Here is a 20,084-nt window from a genome sequence, read left to right on the forward strand (position 1 = left end):
CCGACCTTCTGCATGCAAGGCAAAAGCACTACCTCCATGCTATCTCTCCGGACCGCTGTTATCATTCTTGTTCAAAAAAAGACAGGCACAGCATAAATGTCATCTGGGTATTCCTTCATAAGAGAGAGAATAAATTACTTTATAGACCTTGGCCACAAAGTATCCATGGCCCCCAAATAGAGACAAGTTAATCTAAGGGTAAAGGTACTTAGGAAGATGAATAACCTGGCTTTGAAATAAAAATGGAACAATATGGATTTGGAGATAGTGGTATGAGCATTTTACTTCTCCATATACAATATGGAAATTTAAGACATTACATTACTGTGAATAAGACATGGCCTAAAATGGTCCCTTTTAGGCCATGTCTTATTCACAGTGTTCAACCAAAATGGGCTTTTAGAGAGATTGAGAAATTTAGAGGGGTGCATTGTTCCATCCCTCTTTGTACCGAATTCACTAAATACTCATTCTCAGTCTAGATTGGCATTAGCTACCCACAGAGACGTCCCCTGTTTCATCTCTCCCCAAGGAAAAATATTCATGAGAACCAAACACCACAGAAATCTTAGAGCTTTGTCTTATCAACCCTGCCAGTTCCTCGTCCAAGTAAGCATGACCATGTTTTCATGTGTCTTTGACTTGATGAAATCCAGCCCTGATGCACTATTGTTATGGCAAGGTCAATAGAGAAAAATCTAGTTCCTCCTCTTTGGTACCTCCTGTAAATCAGGGACTCACCTCTGAGCCTTCGGATCTGAAATTCCACTGACCCAGCATTTCCCAGCAGTCCCACTTCTAAAATGACCACCAGGTGGAGGCAGAGTATCACTGGGTAAACACAATGCACCTGTAGTGAGTCAGGGCTCCCAGGGTTTAATTTGCAGTAGGATTAAAAAGTCCAATGTATATGGGAGGCAGGACAAAAAAAGAGGTGTAGGGAGCACAAATTGGTGATGGAAATCCCCCCTGATTTTATGTAAATATGTACCTAAAATATTATTGTCAACAATATGTAAACCACTATGATCAAAATAAAAATTAAATTAAAAAAAAAAAAGTCCAAGGTACTGGGGTTTAGTAATCGGCCTCATACTCAAAGAAAGTTATTCATTTTTTCCTTCATTTAGTCCGTGACACTGGCAAGCAAAATCTGCCTTTCTATCTATACAAAAAATTCTGCCTTATCTGAATTGATAGAAATTGCCTAGTTCTCTGAAAACATTTTTAAATATAATTTTTTATGTAAAGACTGTGGTTAAAGACATGTTCGTGGTGGATTTCAGTCAAAATATGTATACCCTCTCTTCACTAGTGCAATTGTCCTGCCACCAATGCCCCACATTTCCCTTATTTCCTACCCCTTGCCTGTCTTTCTCCTGGATCCCACATAGAAAAGATCTGTCCACAATTTTTCTCAGATACTCTTGGATATGAAATTGCTAGCAAGCAGGTGTCCGTGTGTCTCTGTGTGTCTGTGGCTGGTTGAAATGGTAGTGCTGTTAGATGTGGAGAGAGGGACATGAGATTCCAAAAACTTTCTCAGGAGGCCTGGGGTAAAATGGTGACCTCATCACAAGGATATGATGCTGATCACACTTGTGGTACAGAGATTGACTGGACACAGTGCCATGCTTGATGGGTCAAGTATGCACAGTCTGGGAACACGTGGTGCTGGGAATCTAAGCACAATTGGTCACATCCATCCAAGTATCCTAGGATCTGAAGGATCTGAAGATCTTTTGGTTTAGTATGAAGAGATGCTTCATCTAGCAGGTTTAACACTTTCATTGTTAATTGTTAATTGTTAACACCAAGGATTCTCTACACTTTACTTGAATCAATTAATGGAGAATGATCTTTGTTCTTTATGTATCTTTCTAGAAATGAAGGACATCAGTTATAAATGCATTTTAATAAGTAACTATTATCATTTAAGACAGACTTTATACTAAATATACCAGTTATGTTTTATGGAAACATAAACTGTAAGTGCTATAAGCCACACAACTGAGAACACAACATATTCACAGCCTATGCAGAATCTCATTGAGTCTCAGAGGGCCTACTAGGAAGCAGGTGGGAACTGTAGTTTAGCCCCTCTCATTTATGTGTCATTTGGTTTAGGCTCTCTCCTGAACCACACACTATAACAGCAGCCCTGAACCTGGCTCATTTGCATCCGTCAGCTCTCCCCTGAGGGGATAAGAGGGTACAAGGAGGAGTTTAGCCACAAGTAACAGGTCAGGCACCTCCACCATGGCCTGGACTCCGCTGCTCCTGGGCATCCTGGTTCACTACACAGGTGATGTATCCAGGCTCATGGTATGCCAGGTCCAGTCCTGGGACAATCCTGATTCTAACTCTATATGCAGCAAGACCATAGAGTGCTCATTGTAATGATGGACGATGTGGATAGAGTTGGTGAGGTCCCACGGAAGAGCAACAGGTCATGATGATGGGTCTCCTCACAGCTGAGTGTAATTGTTACCTGACTTCTCTCTCTTGCAGGTTCTGTATCTTCCTATGAGCTAAATCAGCCAGCCTCATCATCTGTACGCCTGGGAGAAGTGTCCAATTTGGCCTGCAGGGGAAAGAACATTGGAAGCAAAAATGTTCACTGGTACCAGCAGAAGCCAAGCCAGGCTCCTCGACTTGTCATCTATAATGATAAAAACCGACCCTCGGGGATCCCTGACCGCTTCTCTGGCACCAACTCTGGGGACACAGCCACTCTGATCATTCAAAATGTTCTCGCTGAAGATGAGGCTCACTATTTCTGCCAGGTGTGGGACAGTGGTACTGAAGCTCACAGTGACATGAACAGATAGGGAACTGTGACAAAAACCTCTCTCCCATTTGTATCACAATTTTCTCCAGGTTCAGGAAGCCTTTCAACACAATAACAAGCTCATCTGGACCTCATCACAGAATTGATACAAAACATTCATGAGTGTCTCCTCTGGTATGACCTTTATTGTTACCTTTTGACTCCTCTCTCTTGTTGGTTCTATGTCTTCTTATGAGCTAAATCAGCCATGCTCATAGTCTGTGAGTTTCAAGGGGAGAACAAGGATGACCTGTAGAGGAAACAACATTGGAGCTAATGAAGTTTACTGCAGAAGCCAGGCTAAACTCCTGTATTGATCATCTATTATGGTAGTGAATGTCCTCAGGAGCTCTGACTGCTTTTCAACTCCAAATTCATGGAAATGGGCACCCAGACCATTAGGGTTTGCACGCTATCGATGAGGCTGACTATTACTGTTCAGTATGGTCTATTAAAAGCAATACACAGTGGTATGTACAGATGGGGAACTGAGACACAAACCTCTTCCCCATCTGTGTAGCGCTCTTCAGACCCAAGACCAGCAATGAGCTAGTCTATCCCTGATCTAGATCACAGCACCAAGAGAGTCACTGTAGTCAGGCTCTGTAAAGGAATCATATGGATTGATGATGATTCCCTGGGCAGACACAAGGGTCTGCAGTTTTCCTGTATATGTGGACAACAGAATGATTAACATGGAAAGCTGAACTCCAAGTAATAACTACAGTTTTTTTTATTGAAGTGCACTGTGTGAGACTGAGAGATTAGAGCCTCCAAATGAAAATAAAAAATTAACTTAAGCCAGGAAAAACAGTGACTGTTGTATATGAAAACATTTCCATAGGATTATTCGTTGCCTGTTGTCCCACCATGACCTTTCAGGTGGGGGCGCTGTGGAGAGCTGAATAAATCGTTTGGGAGCGAGGTTTTCGGGGTCTTTTGCCAGTTTGCTGGGTGGCTCCAGGTGTTTTTTGGAGCTAGCAGCAGGCTGAAAAAGGACTCTCTGCGCCCAACCTTTTTCCCCTTAACCCTCCTGTCTGTGTGGATCATTTGTTGCAGATAAATATTACCAAGATCTCCCCACAAAAGGGGAGAAGGGATGGGGATAAATTTCTCATTCTGGGAGCTCTTTGAGGATACACAAATAACAAATAAAGGAGTAAACGGGACCCCACAAGTGACTAGAGCACAATCCAAGAATACCAAGAATTCACCAAATGTGGGGATTGTTTCCTGGATTCACATGATCACTTGAACAAGACCAGAATAGCCTTCACATCCTCAGGCCCTTGCAACTGAGCCAACACTCATGTTTGCAGAGAATTGCAGGTGCCCCACATCCAGGACACTCTGAGCATTACTTAGGCGGTCCTAAATGTATAATCTTAATGATTTTGTACTGACAGTTTTTAGAGTAATGCAGCAAAATTTTTCATGTTTTTTGCAGGACAACTTATTCTGACTAAATGTGTGAAATCAATTATACTGTGTTGGAAAAGGTTAAATTGTTCCCTAGTGTTACAATTTTTAAAAAAAAATGATAACCAAATATTGTAACATTTGGAAACTTTAAGCACTATGTAAGATCTTTAACAAATTCTTACGTATAAGATGATCATAGTGGAAGAAGAGGAGACACTAAAGTTATACTAAAATTTCTTAAAAATGGACATTCACATTGCCAGAGAGACAATAAAACTTGTAGGGCTTGTTTCCTTGCATGTGGCTGACTGGCATTAAATTTCTGGCATTCCCTATGGTCTCTAAGCATGAGCAATGATCCTCCATGGATCAAAGACTCATTCCTAAACCCTGTGATAGAAGCTCTATTAACTAGGACTTCCCAACACCTCCCACTGCACAGAATGAACTTCAGGGGAAGCAGAGAATCACTGAGTAAAGTCTAGTGGAGCTAGGGTGGGTCAGGGCTACAGAAGGTTTAATTTGAAGTAGTATGGGAATGGTCAGGCTACTGTTATTTAGTGACAAAACTGACATCTAAGAAAAAGATATGCATTTTCCTATCTAATCCCTGATACTGGTGAGCAAATTCTGCCTTTCTCTCTGACCTGAATCTTGTAGAAATTGCCTGTTTCTCTGAAAACACATTCAGATTTCCCAGGTATCCACACAGCTCAGTTCTGTTCATTGTTTTCAGTGTTCACTGCCAGGGATCCATTCCCAGGTGTACAGGCTTAAAGCTGGGACTTGCAAGGATTAAAAAAAAAGACAAACATAATAGAGAAAAGCATGGAGCCAGGGGGCTCTCAATATCTGAGGGCCCTATCTGACTTTCACTTACAGTATTTATTATTCAGGGATAATCAACAAGGGAGGAAGGGCCTATCAACCCAAAAGACATTTTTGTATCTCAAAGAGGGGTGTGTTGGGGCCGGGCTGTGGCGCTGAAGGTAAGGTGCCTGCCTTGCCTGCGCTAGCCTTGGATGGACCGCGGTTCTATCCCCCGGTGTCCCATATGGTCCCCCAAGACAGGAGCAACTTCTGAGCACATAGCCAGGAGTAACCCCTGAGCATTACCGGGTGTGGCCCAAAACCCCCCCCCCCAAAAAAAGAGGGGTGTGTATGGAAGAGTAAACTAATGTAAAGATCTCTGTGGATGATCTTTCTTTGGGAAGGTAGTATGTCAGAAAAGTGAATACAAAACCCCATTCCACGTGAATTACAGCATTTTATTAATTCAACAATTAAAGAGTCTTTATCGTACATTTTTATGGCCTTCCCCTCTGGCTACCAACTCTCTTGCTAAACCCATTTAATTCTTGGATATCTTCATACCCAACAGTCCATTAATTTTTTTTTTATTGACCCTTTCAGTTTCTGAAGTGAGGGTACTTCCAACAATTCTCTGGAGCTCATGAGAAGGAGGGGTGATATATCTCAAGCAAGATACCTAAGATTTAAAATTATATTTTTGATTCTTTGTTTAGGTCATGTGGTATTATCCTGGCTTTGCACTCATTAAGCATTAATTATTAATCAATAATCAGGTCAAGAAATCATATAGTTACTAGGGATTGAACCTGAGTAAGTCAAGTATAAGACAAACACCTTTCATGCTGTAATACTACTCCAGTCCCAAGACAAGAATACAGTTTGTTCTAGAGAAAGAAGATTCACAGTCTAATTTGTTTAACCTTTAATTTTTTCTCCTTCTTTGGTAGTCAGTTATTCCAAGGATCTTCTATCATTTGCTTTTTACATTATAAAAAATTAATTTTGTAATTTAACAAATTTACCCATAATGATGGAAATAAAAACATTCTATTTATTTATGAAAAATAAAAGCATTTTAATGTTACATTCTTATAATTTAACACAGATTTCTGTTCCAGGCATTTAGTTACATCACTGAGGAGGCCTTCAAAATTTAGAGACTTGATCATGTATAGTAAACTGTTTTCAAACTCAAACACAGAAAGATTTATCATGAAAACAATGACACAAACATATTTTATACTGGATAGTCTCATTCAGCCTAAATGTGTGAGTTGTGGCATGGAAGGAGTAAAGATGGAAGTTGAAACTACTGGATAGAGTATTTTGAAATTATTATGAAAAGATTTTACTGGATGAAAATAAAAACTTAGCTCAGAGATTTTTAACAATTATTTTTACTAAACAGAAATAGTGTAGGAGGACAATACAACAAAGTTGTATCTGAGCCTTCGGATCTGAAACTCCACTGATCAGGCATTACCCAGCAGGCCCACTTCAAGAAATGACCGGCAGGGGGAAGCAGAGAATCACTGAGTATACACAATGGACCTGGGGTGAGTCAGGGCTCGGAGGGTTTAATTTGCAGTAGATTTAAAAAGTCCAAGGTACTGGGGTTTAGTAATCGGCCTCATACTCAAAGACAGTTATTCATTTTTTTCTGCATTTAGTCCGTGACACTGGCGAGCAAAATCTGCCTTTCTATCTATACAAAAAATTCTGCCTTATCTGAATTGATAGAAATTGCCTAGTTCTCTGAAAACATTTTTAAATATAATTTTTTATGTAAAGACTGTGGTTAAAAACATGTTCGTGGTTGGATTTCAATCAAAATATGTACACCCTCTCTTCATTAGTGCAATTGTCCTGCCACTAATGCCCCACATTTCCCTTATTTCAGTCATAATATGTACACTCTCTCTTCACTAGTGCAATTGTCCTGCCACCAATGCACCACATTTCCCTTATTTCCTACCCCTTGCCTGTCTTTCTCCTGGATCCCACATAGAAAAGATCTGTCCACAATTTTTCTTAGATACTCTTGGATATAAAATTGCTAGCAAGCAGGTGTCTGTGTGTCTGTGGCTGGTTGGAATGGTAGTGCTGTTAGATGTGTAGAGAGGGACATGAGATTCCAAAAACTTTCTCAGGAGGCCTGGGGTGAAATGGTGACCTCATCACAAGGATATGATGCTGATCACACTTGTGGTACAGAGATTGACTGGACACAGTGCCATGCTTGATGGGTCAAACATGAACAGTCTGGGAACACGTGGTGCTAGGAATCTAAACACAATTGGTCACATCCATCCAAGTTCCCTAGGATCTGAAGGATCTGAAGATCTTTTGGTTTAGTATGAAAAGATGCTTCATCTAGCAGGTTTAACACTTTCATCCCCTTTGTTATTTGTTAACACCAAGGATTCTCTATCCTTTATTTGAATAAATTAATGGAGAATGATCTTTGTTCCTTATGTATCTTTCTAGAAATGAAGGAAAACAGTTATAAATGCATTTTAATAAGTAACTATTATCATTTAATACAGACTTTATACTAATATACCAGTTATGTTTTATGAAGACATAAACTGTCAGTGCTATGAGACTATGAGCATGGCTGATTTAGCTCATAAGAAGACATAGAACCAACAAGAGAGAGGAGCTATAAGCCACACAACTGAGAACACAACGTATTCACAGCCTATGCAGAATCTCATTGAGTCTCAGAGGGCCTACTAGGCAGCAGGTGGGAACTGTAGTTTAGGCTCTCTCATTTATGTGTCATTTGGTTTGGGCTCTCTCCTGAACCACACACTATAACAGCAGCACTGAACCTGGCTCATTTGCATCCATCAGCTCTCCCCTGAGGGGATAAGAGGGTACAAGGAGGAGTTTAGCCACAAGTAACAGGTCAGGCACCTCCACCATGGCCTGGACTCTGCTGCTCCTGGGCATCCTGGTTCACTACACAGGTGATATATCCAGGCTCATAGTATGCCAGGTCCAGTTCTGGGACAATCCTGATTCTAACTCTATATTCAGCAAGACCATAGAGTGCTCATTGTAATGATGGTCGATGTGGGTAGAGTTGGTGAGGTCCCATGGAAGAGCAACAGGTCATGATAATGGGGACTCCTCACAGCTGAGTGTAATTGTTACCTGACTTCTCTCTCTTGCAGGTTCTGTATCTTCCTATGAGCTAAATCAGCCAGCCTCATCATCTGTACGCCTGGGAGAAGTGGCCAATGTGCCCTGCAGGGGAAAGAACATTGGAAGCAAAGCTGTTCACTGGTACCAGCAGAAGCCAAGCCAGGCTCCACGACTTGTCATCTATAGTGATAAAAACCGGCCCTCGGGGATCCCTGACCGCTTCTCTGGCTCCAACTCTGGGGACACAGCCACTCTGATCATTCAAAATGTTCTCGCTGAAGATGAGGCTCACTATTTCTGTCAGGTGTGGGACAGTGGTACTGGAGCTCACAGTGACATGAACAGATGGGGAACTGTGACAAAAACCTCTCTCCCATTTGTATCACAATCTTCTCCAGCTTCAGGAAGCCTTTCAACACAATAACAAGCTCATCTGGACCTCATCACAGAATTGATACAAAACATTAATATGAGTGTCTCCTCTGGTATGACCTTTATTGTTACCTTTTGACTCCTCTCTCTTGTTGGTTCTATGTCTTCTTATGAGCTAAATCAGCCATGCTCATAGTCTGTGAGTTTCAAGGGGAGAACAAGGATGACCTGTAGAGGAAACAATATTGGAGCTAATGAAGTTTACTGCAGAAGCCAGGCTAAACTCCTGTATTGATCATCTATTATGGTAGTGAATGTCCTCATGAGCTCTGACTGCTTTTCAACTCCAAATTCATGGAAATGGGCACCCAGACCATTAGGGTTTGCACACTGTAGATGAGGCTGACTATTACTGTTCAGTATGGTCTATTAAAAGCAATTCACAGTGGTATGTACAGATGGCTCAAGAAAATTTTTTAAAAAAGTATCAAAAAAACAGAATATTTTTTCTGGTGAAACACAAAATCCGAAGAGCAAATACCTTGAAAAGCAGTATAAGCAAGAAACGATGGAGAAAGTATTTAAAATAATTAAACAAAAAACAAAAACTATAAATTGTCTATGTAAATCAAACACCTTTCCAAAATTTTTAGTAAAACAACTACCAGACATGTGAAAAAGTGAGACCTAGTCACTCTCACATCATCACACAAGAAATAATAAAATCTTTATCTCAGACAAAAGACTAATGAGGCCAGTTAGAAATGTGAATCGTGTTGTAAATGAAAAAAAGAAAGAAAGAAACATGAATCAATAGAAATAAATAAGAGACATCAAATATGGTGTTGGTGGAATTTGAACTCTTTATTTATTATTTCTGAGTCCACAAATAGCTCCCAGAAAGATAAATTAAATCCCATTCTTTCATCCCCCCTTTTTGGGAAGACCTTGGTAATAATATCCGGAGTAAATAATCAACACAGACAAAAGATTAGGGGACCAAAGGTTCAGCAAACAGAGTCTTTTGTCAGTCTGCAGCCAGCTCCAAAAAGCCAACCGAACCAGCCATCAGTTCTGGCAAAAAAAAAAAAAAAAAAAAAAGCTCCTTATGCCTCCCCAACAAGCTGTTTTATTCTTTCCTTAATCACCCCCACCTGGAAGATCCAGGTGGGACGACAGGCAAAAACAATATTACAAAAAATACACAACAATATGATAATGCCATGGATAAATATTGAAACAGAGCATAAATATAGAAATAGAGATTTGAACATCATTATAAATCAACCCCCCAGCACAGAACACACGTTTTTCTGGAATTACCATCACTGGCATATCCTAGTCCACTGGAATAAAAGAAATAGTTACATTTAAATACATAAAGCCATTATTTGCAGCACACTGGAATAACATTAGATGTCAGTAACAGAAAGAACCGATTTGGAAGTATACTATTGTTTCTTGGTCAAGGTGATTCACAATTACTAGGCAGTCAAAAGAAAGACTACATATGTACAACATTCCAACACCACACCTGCAACCAAAGTGCCCCTATCCTCCCTTTTCTTATCATGCATATCTAAATGCATTGCAATTTTGTAGCCAGTTAGATTTTGTTTAAAATCTTGTCATAGTGTGGGGATATGAGGAGGGGCTAATAGAATGAATGTTGGAAGAAAACAAACATTGTGAGAGGGTGTTGGCATGTTGTCTGCATGAAGCATTATAACTACGCTTTGCATAGCACCGTGATTAAAATTTTTAATTGCCTCTTTGAGTTTGAGGGTCAAAACCACATCCTTAGTACACAAGACAATTGCTCCTGCAGAGCCCCAGTCCCAGCTACAATTAGGGTTAGATCCAGCAGAGGGGAATGAAAAGATGGGATTATTTTTCCTATGCACATATATAGTACTACTTCAGTGTTTCACGCAATCTGTATGCAATGTCTCATTATTTGTTAAAGAAAAGTTGTATTATCCTCTGCAGTACTGTATCCAAATCCATAAATTTATCCTCTATTAAACAAAAAGACTTGCTGTCTTTCATACACAATAAAGTTGGTAATTGTTCCAAATGTGATAATTAGGCCAAGTCAATGACTTGACTATGCAGAAGTAATTCTACTCATGGGACCAGATCCATATTACAGAGGATCATCTCACCGGCTTTGCCAGTTTCAATTCAAATGGACTTGTTCATATTTTTAAGTCTCACTGGGAACTTAGTTCAACAGTCTCAGTCTGGATACACAAGGATCCAGAGAAAAAAAGTTGACTCCTCTTCCTTGGTTGCCTTCATGGATCAAAGACTCATTCCTAAACCCTGTGTTAGAGGCTCTATTAACTAGGTCTTCCCAACACCTCCCACTGCACAGAATGAACTTCAGGGGAAGCAGAGAATCACAGAGTAAAGTCTAGTGGAGCTAGGGTGGGTCAGGGCTACAGAAGGTTTAATTTGAAGTAGTATGGGAATGGTCAGGCTACTGTTATTTAGTGACAAAACTGATATCTAAGAAAGAGATATGCATTTTTCTATCTTATCCCTGATACTGATGAGCAAATTCTGCCTTTCTCTCTGACCTGAATCTTGTAGAAATTGCCTGTTTCTCTGAAAACACATTCAGATTTCCCAGGTATCCACACAGCTCAGTTCTGTTCATTGTTTTCAGTGTTCACTGCCAGGGATCCATTCCCAGGTGTACAGGCTTAAAGCTGGGACTTGCAAGGATTAAAAAAAAAAAGACAAACGTAATAGAGAAAAGCATGGAGCCAGGGGGCTCTCAATATCTGAGAGCCCTATCTGACTTTCACTTACAGTATTTATTATTCAGGGATAATCAACAAGGGAGGAAGGGCCTATCAACCCAAAAGACATTTTTGTATCTCAAAGAGGCGTGTGTATGGAAGAGTAAACTAATGTAAAGATTTCTGTGGATGATCTTTCTTTGGGAAGGTAGCATGTCAGAAAAGTGAATTCAGAACCCCATCCCACATGAATTACAGCATTTTATTAATTCAACAATTAAAGAGTCTTTATAGTACCTTTTTATGGCCTTCCCCTCTAGCTATCAACTCTCTTGCTAAACCCATTTAATTCTTGGGTATCTTCATACCCAACAGTCCATTAATTTTTTTATTGGCCCTTTCAGTTTCTGAAGTTTTTATGTGTGGGGGAGAATGCCTGAGGTGAGGGTGCGTCCAACAATTCTCTGGAGCTCATGAGAAGGAGGGGTGATATATCTCAGGCAAGAAACCTAAGATTTAAAATTATATTTTTGTTTCTTTGTTTGGGGCATGCCCAACTATTATTGTGGTATTATCCTGGCTTTACACTCATTAATCATTAATTATTAATCAATAATCAGGTCAAGAAATCATAAAGGTACTAGGGATTGAACCTGAGCAAGTCAGGTGTAAGACAAACACCTTTCATGCTGTAATATTACTGCAGTCCAAAGACAAGAATACAGTTTGTTCTAGAGAAAGAAGATTCACGGTCTAATTTGTTTAACCTTTAATTTTTTCTCCTTCTTTGGCAGCCAGTTATTCTAAGGATCTTCTATCATTTGCTTTAATCACATTATAGAAAATTAATTTTGTAATTTAACAGATTTACCCATAATGATGGAAATAAAAACATTGTATTTATTTATGGAAAATAAAAGCATTTTAATATTACAGTTTTATAATTTAACCCAAATTTTGTTCCAGGCATTTAGTTACTTATTCTGAAAATATGATGTATCATTGTATTTATTTATGAAAAATAAAAGCATTTTAATGTTACATCCTTATAATTTAACCCAAATTTCTGTTCCAAGCATTTAGTTACTTATTCTGAAAATATGATGTATCACTGTCCCAATCCAGATATCTGAGCATACAGTGTTCCCATAACCACTGAGATTCTAAAAAAAAAAAAAAATTAGGGAGGAGCTACTGAGAAGCAGGTGAGGACTGTAGGGTCAGTTCCTCCCCTTCTGGGATGTAATGGTCTCAGCTCCTTTCTGAAGTCACACACCTCAAGTAGTGGCTTTAGTTTTGCTCATTTGCATCCCCAGCAGCTCTTTCTAAAGGGATAAGAGGAGAACAAGAGTTCAACCTTAAATTACAGGAGCAGGTACCTCCACCATTGTCTGGACCTTGCTTTTCCTTGGCCACCCTCAACTCCCCACCCCTGCAGTCAATCTCCATGCAGTATTCACCAGGGATGATTTTGGGGTGACACAACAAAGGTGAATTTATTGTAGCTATGTTCTATTTATATGCGAGAGCCTCAAGAGGAGTGAGCATAGGAAGATGAACTCCTAGTAATAGCTACACTACTGCCCGGATTAAAATGTGAGCAATTTGATGCTGCAAATGAGAAAAGAGTATATGAAATTTAGAGCAGCACTTAGGGGAAATGCAAGACATAGACCAATCATGAGTTTACTTCCTAAATAACAGAGTACCTCAAGTATGCCAAGTACTATTGACACTAAGCAACTGCCATGTGTCACTGGAGGCCTAACACAGAGAGAGTGGTCCAAGAATCATTAGAAATATGAGAATAGAACTAAATTAAATGTTTGAGTCCCTGAACTGACTTTCCTGTCCGGTTGGCTGAGAAAGGCAAGGGCCTCCCACCCTCCATGCTTCCTAAGCATCACTGAGGAGGCCTTCAAAATTTAGAAACTTGATCATATATAGTAAACTGTTTTCAAACTCAAACACAGAAAGATTTATCATGAAAACAATGACCCAAACATATTTTATACTGGATAGTCTCATTTAGCCTAAATGTGTGAGTCCTGGCATGGAAGGAGAAAAGATGGAAGTTGAAACTACTGGATAGAGTATGTTGAAATTATTATGAAAAGATTTTACTGGATGATAATAAAAACTTAGCTCAGAGATTTTTAACAATTATATTTACTAAACAGAAATAGTGTAGGAGGACAATACAACAAAGTTGTAAAACTAAAATGTCTTCTAAAGGGACACCAGTGTTAGCAGAGCTATTATCCAGTAGATAGGTCATTTGCCTTGCATGTGATTGACACATGTTCAATCCCTAGCATCCCTTATGGTTCAGGAAGAACTCAATTATGGGTTTCATGAGCACAGAGTCATTGGTCTCAATAAAATTAAAAATAAAACACTTAAAATATACCTAAATTCAACAAGACAAAAAGCCTTGGGTTTCTGAGCCATCTATCAGTTCATCTGTCACTGTAGGGTTTATCTCAACTCTTGTCGCCCAAGCTCCCTGAGTATAGATCTTTATCTAACTATGTCCCAAATAATATTCCACGTTGTTAAAAATAAGAAGCTCATCTTTAGGGAGGCAATTTGGTCTAAAGATGGAGAGGCTATTGTTGAATATTCTTATTCTTTTCTAAATGTATGGTTTTTATTTGACTTAAGGAAGAGTTTTCTATCACAATTGGCTGCTAAATGTCCAGTTATCATTCTTTTCTCTTTTTTTTTGTTTTTTGTTTTTTTTTGGGGGGTCACACCAGGCAGCGCTCAGGGGTTACTCCTGGCTCTAGGCTCAGAAATTGCTCCTGGCAGGCTCAGGGGACCATATGAGATGCCGGGATTAGAACCACCGACCTTCTGCATGCAAGGCAAAAGCACTACCTCCATGCTATCTCTCCGGACCCCAGTTATCGTTCTTGTTCAAAAAAAAGACAGGCACAGCATAAATGTCATCTGGGTATTCCTTCATAAGAGCAGAGAATAAATTACTTTGTAGACCTTGGCCACAAAGTATCCATGGCCCCCAAATAGAGACAAGTTAATCTAAGGGTAAAGGTACTTAGGAAGATGAATAATAACCTGGCTTTGAAATGAAAAATGGAACAATATGGATTTGGAGATAGTGGTGTGTGCATTTTACTTCTCCATATACAATATGGAAATTTAAGACATTACATGACCTTTTTAGGCCATGTCTTATTCACAGTGTTCAACCAAAATGGGCTTTTAGAGAGATTGAGGAATTTAGAGGGGTGGAGAGCTCCGTCCCTCTTTGTACCGAATTTACTAAATACTCATTCTCAGTCTAGATTGGCATTAGCTACCCACAGAGAAGTCCCCTGTTTCATCTCTGCCCAAGGAAAAATATGCATGAGAACCAAACACCACAGAAATCTTAGAGCTTTGTCTTATCAACCCTGCCAGTTCCTCGTCCAAGTAAGCATGACCATGTTTTCATGTGTCTTTGACTTGATGAAATCCAGCCCTGATGCACTATTGTTATGGCAAGGTCAATAGAGAAAAATCTAGTTCCTCCTCTTTGGTACCTCCTGTAAATCAGGGACTCACCTCTGAGCCTTCGGATCTGAAATTCCACTGACCCAGCCATTTCCCAGCAGTCCCACTTCTAAAATGACCACCAGGTGGCGGCAGAGTATCACTGGGTAAACACAATGGACCTGGGGTGAGTCAGGGCTCCGAGGGTTTAATTTGCAGTAGGATTAAAAAGTCCAAGGTACTGGGGTTTAGTAATCGGCCTCATACTCAAAGAAAGTTGTTCATATTTTTCCTGCATTTAGTCCGTGACACTGGCGAGCAAAATCTGCCTTTCTATCTATACAAAAAACTCTGCCTTATCTGAATTGATAGAAATTGCCTAGTTCTCTGAAAACATTTTTAAAAATAATTTTTTATGTAAAGACTGTGGTTAAAGACATGTTCGTGGTTGGATTTCAATCAAAATATGTACACCCTCTCTTCATTAGTGCAATTGTCCTGCCACTAATGCCCCACATTTCCCTTATTTCCTACCCCTTGCCTGTCTTTCTCCTGGATCCCACATGGAAAAGATCTGTCCACAATTTTTCTTAGATACTCTTGGATATGAAATTGCTAGCAAGCAGGTGTCTGTGTGTGTCTGTGTGTCTGTGGCTGGTTGGAATGGTAGTGCTGTTAGATGTGGAGAGAGGGACATGAGATTCCAAAAACTTTCTCAGGAGGCCTGGGGTAAAATGGTGACCTCATCACAAGGATATGATGCTGATCACACTTGTGGTACAGAGATTGACTGGACACAGTGCCATGCTTGATGGGTCAAACATAAACAGTCTGGGAACACGTGGTGCTGGGAATCTAAGCACAATTGGTCACATCCATCCAAGTTCCCTAGGATCTGAAGGATCTGAAGATCTTTAGGTTTAGTATGAAGAGATGCTTCATCTAGCAGGTTTAACACTTTCATCCCCTTTGTTATTTGTTAACAGCAAGGATTCTCTATCCTTTACTTAAATCAATTAATGGAGAATGATCTTTGTTCTTTATGTATCTTTCTAGAAATGAAGAAAATCAGTTATAAATGCATTTAATAAGTATTATCATTTAATATTTTTTTTTTGTGGTTTTTGGGTCACACCCGGCAGTGCTCAGGGGTTACTCCTGGCTCCATGCTCAGAAATTGCTCCTGGCAGGCACAGGGGACCATATGGGACGCCGGGATTCGAACCGATGACCTTCTGCATGAAAGGCAAACACCTTACCTCCATGCTATCTCTCCGGCCCCAAGTATTATCATTTAAGACAGACTTTATAGTAATATACCAGTTATGTTTTATGGAAACATAAACTGTCAGTGCTATAAGCCACACAACTGAGAACACAACATATTCACAGCCTATGCAGAATCTCATTGAGTCTCAGAGGGCCTACTAGGCAGCAGGTGGGAACTGTAGTTTAGCCCCTCTCATTTATGTGTCATTTGGTTTGAGCTCTCTCCTGAACCACACTCTATAACAGCAGCCCTGAACCTGGCTCATTTGCATCCGTCAGCTCTCCCCTGAGGGGATAAGAGGGTACAAGGAGGAGTTTAGCCACAAGGAACAGGTCAGGAACCTCCACCATGGCCTGGACTCCGCTGCTCCTGGGCATCCTGGTTCACTACACAGGTGACGTATCCAGGCTCATAGTATGCCAGGTCAAGTTCTGGGACAATCCTGATTCTAACTCTATAAACAACGAGACCATAGACTGCTCATTGTAATGATGGTGGATGTGGGCAGAGTTGGTGAGGTCCCACGGAAGAGTGACAGGTCATGATGATGGGTCTCCTCACAGCTGAGTGTAATTGTTACCTGACTTCTCTCTCTTGCAGGTTCTGTATCTTCCTATGAGTTAAATCAGCCAGCCTCATCATCTGTACGCCTGGGAGAAGTGTCCAATTTGCCCTGCAGGGGAAAGAACATTGGAAGCAAACATGTACACTGGTACCAGCAGAAGCCAAGCCAGGCTCCTCAACTTGTCATCTATAATGATAAAAACCGACCCTCGGTGATCCCTGACCGCTTCTCTGGCACCAACTCTGGGGACACAGCCACTCTGATCATTCAAAATGCTCTCGCTGAAGATGAGGCTCACTATTTCTGTCAGGTGTGGGACAGTGGTACTGGAGCTCACAGTGACATGAACAGATGGGGAACTGAGACAAAAACCTCTCTCCCATTTGTATCACAATCTTCTCCAGGTTCAGGAAGCCTTTCAACACAATAACAAGCTCATCTGGACCTCATCACAGAATTGATACAAAACATTAGTATGAATGTCTCCTCTGGTATGACCTTCATTGTTACCTTTTGACTCCTCTCTCTTGTTGGTTCTATGTCTTCTTATGAACTAAATCAGCCATGCTCATAGTCTGTAAGTTTCAAGGGGAGAACAAGGATGACCTGTAGAGGAAACAATATTGGAGCTAATGAAGTTTACAGCAGAAGCCAGGCTAAACTCCTATATTGATCATCTATGATGGTAGTGAATGTCCTCAGGAGCTCTGACTGCTTTTCAACTCCAAATTCATGAAAATGGGCACCCAGACCATTAGGGTTTGCAAGCTATAGATGAGGCAGACTATTACTGTTCAGTATGGTCTATTAAAAGCAATTCACAGTGGTAGTACAGATGGGGAACTGAGACACAAACCTCTTCCACATCTGTGTAGCATTCTTCAGACCCAAGACCAGCAATGAGCTAGTCTATCTCTGATCTAGATCACAGCACCAAGAGAGTCACTGTAGTCAGGCTCTGTACAGGAATCATATGGATTGATGATGATTCTCTGGGCAGACACAAGGGTCTGCAGTTTTCCTGTATATGTGGACAGCAGAATGATTAATGCACTGCAATTTCAATTTTGTAGCCAGTTAGATTTTGGTTAAAATCTTGTCATAGTGCGGGGATATGAGGAGGGGCTAATAGAATGAGACACTCATTCCTAAACTCTGTGATAGAAGCTCTATTAACTAGGACTTCCCAACACCTCCCACTGCACAGAATGAACTTCAGGGGGGCAGAGAATCACTGAGTAAAGTCTAGTGGAGCTAGGGTGGGTCAGGGCTACAGAAGGTTTAATTTGAAGTAGTATGGGAATGGTCAGGCTACTGTTATTTAGTGACAAAACTGATATCTAAGAAAAAGATATGCATTTTCCTATCTTATCCCTGATACTGGTGAGCAAATTCTGCCTTTCTCTCTGACCTGAATCTTGTAGAAATTGCCTGTTTCTCTGAAAACACATTCAGATTTTCCAGGTATCCACACAGCTCAGTTCTGGTCATTGTTTTCAGTGTTCACTACCAGGGATCCATTCCCAGGTGTACAGGCTTAAAGATGGGACTGGCAAGGATTAAAAAAAAACCAAGACAAACATAATAGAGAAAAGCATGGAGCCAGGGGGCTCTCAGTATCTGAGAGCCCTATCTGACTTTCACTTACAGTATTCATTGTTTTCAGTGTTCACTGCCAGGATCCATTCCAGAGTAAATAATCAACACAGACAAAAGATTAGGGGACCAAAGGTTCAGCAAAGAGAGTCTTTTGACAGTCTTCAGCCAGCTCCAAAAAGCCAACTGAACTAGCCGTCAGTTCTAGCAAAAAAAAGTCCCTTATGCCTCCCCAACAAACTATTTTATTTTTTCCTTAATCACCCCCACCTGGAAGATCCAGGTGGGACGACAGGCAAAACAATATTACAAAAAACACACAACAATATGGTAATGCCATGGATAAATATTGAAACAGAGCATAAATATAGAAATAGAGATTTGAACATCATTATAAACCAACTCTCCAGCACAGAACACATGTTTTTCTGGAATTACCATCACTGGCATATCCTAGTCCACTTTAATAAAAGAAATAGTTACATTAAAATACATAAAGCATTTTTTGCAGCACATTGGAATAACATTAGATGTCAGTAACAGAAAGAACAGATTTGAAGGTATATGATTGTTTCTTGGTCAAGGTGATTCACAATTACTAGGCAGTCAAAAGTAAGACTACATATGTACAACATTCCAACACAATACCTGCTACCAAAGTGCCCCTATCCCCCCCTTTTCTTATCATCCATATCTAAATGCACTGCAATTTCAATTTTGTAGCCAGTTAGATTTTGTTTATAATCTTGTCATAGTGCGGGGATATGAGGAGGGGCTAATAGAATGAGACACTTTTAACAATGTTGGAAGAAAACAAACATTCTGAGAGGGTGTTGGCATGTTGTTTGCATGAAGCATTATAACTACGCTTTGCATAGCACTGTGATTAAAATTTTTAATTGCCTCTTTGAGTTTGAGGTTCAAAACCACATCCTTAGTACACAAGACAATTGCTCCTGCAGAGCCCCAGTCCCAGCTACAATTAGGGTTTAGATCCGGCAGAGGGGAGTGAACAGATGGGATTATTTTTCCTATGCACATAGATAGTACTTCAGTGTTTCACGCAATCTGTATGCAATGTCTCATTATTTGTTAAAGAAAAGTTGTATTATCCTCTGCAGTACTGTATCCAAATCCATAAATTTTTCCTCTATTAAACAAAAAGACTTGCTGTCTTTCATACACAATGAAGTTGGTAATTGTTCCAAATGTGATAATTAGGCCAAGTCAATGACTTGACTATGCAGAAGTAATTCTACTCCTGGGACCAGATCCATATTACAGAGGATCATCTTACCAGCCCTGCCAGTTCCAATTCAAATGGTCCTGTTCATGTTTTTATGTCTCACTGGGAACTTAGTTCAAAAGTCTCAGTCTGGATACACACAGGATCCAGAGAAAAAAAGTTGACTCCTCTTCCTTGGTTGCCTTCATGGATCAAAGACTCATTCCTAAACCCCGTGATAGAGGCTCTATTAACTAGGACTTCCCAACACCTCCCACTGCACAGAATGAACTTCAGGGGAAGCAGAAAATCACTGAGTAAAGTCTAGTGGAGCTAGGGTGGGTCAGGGCTACAGAAGGTTTAATTTGAAGTAGTATGAGAATGGTCAGGCTACTGTTATTTAGTGACAAAACTGATATCTAAGAAAAAGATATGCATTTTCCTATCTTATCCCTGATACTGGTGAACAAATTGTGACTTTCTCTCTGACCTGAATCTTGTAGAAATTTCCTGTTTCTCTGAAAACACATTCAGATTTTCCAGGTATCCACACAGCTCAGTTCTGGTCATTGTTTTCAGTGTTCACTGCCAGGGATCCA

General features: G+C 40.2%; 1 protein-coding gene and 1 pseudogene across 1 annotated transcript in view; both read left to right on the forward strand.

The window, feature by feature from the left end:
* The window catches only part of LOC126030769 (immunoglobulin lambda-1 light chain-like), a 180,739-nt gene that overhangs the window by 80,400 nt on the left and 80,255 nt on the right, over positions 1 to 20,084 (forward strand). The window lies entirely within an intron of this gene.
* Positions 7,992 to 20,084, forward strand: part of LOC126030770 (immunoglobulin lambda-1 light chain-like) — a 74,219-nt pseudogene continuing 62,126 nt past the window's right edge.

This window comes from Suncus etruscus, chromosome 15, assembly GCF_024139225.1.
Source record: "Suncus etruscus isolate mSunEtr1 chromosome 15, mSunEtr1.pri.cur, whole genome shotgun sequence".
Taxonomy (NCBI): domain Eukaryota; kingdom Metazoa; phylum Chordata; class Mammalia; order Eulipotyphla; family Soricidae; genus Suncus; species Suncus etruscus.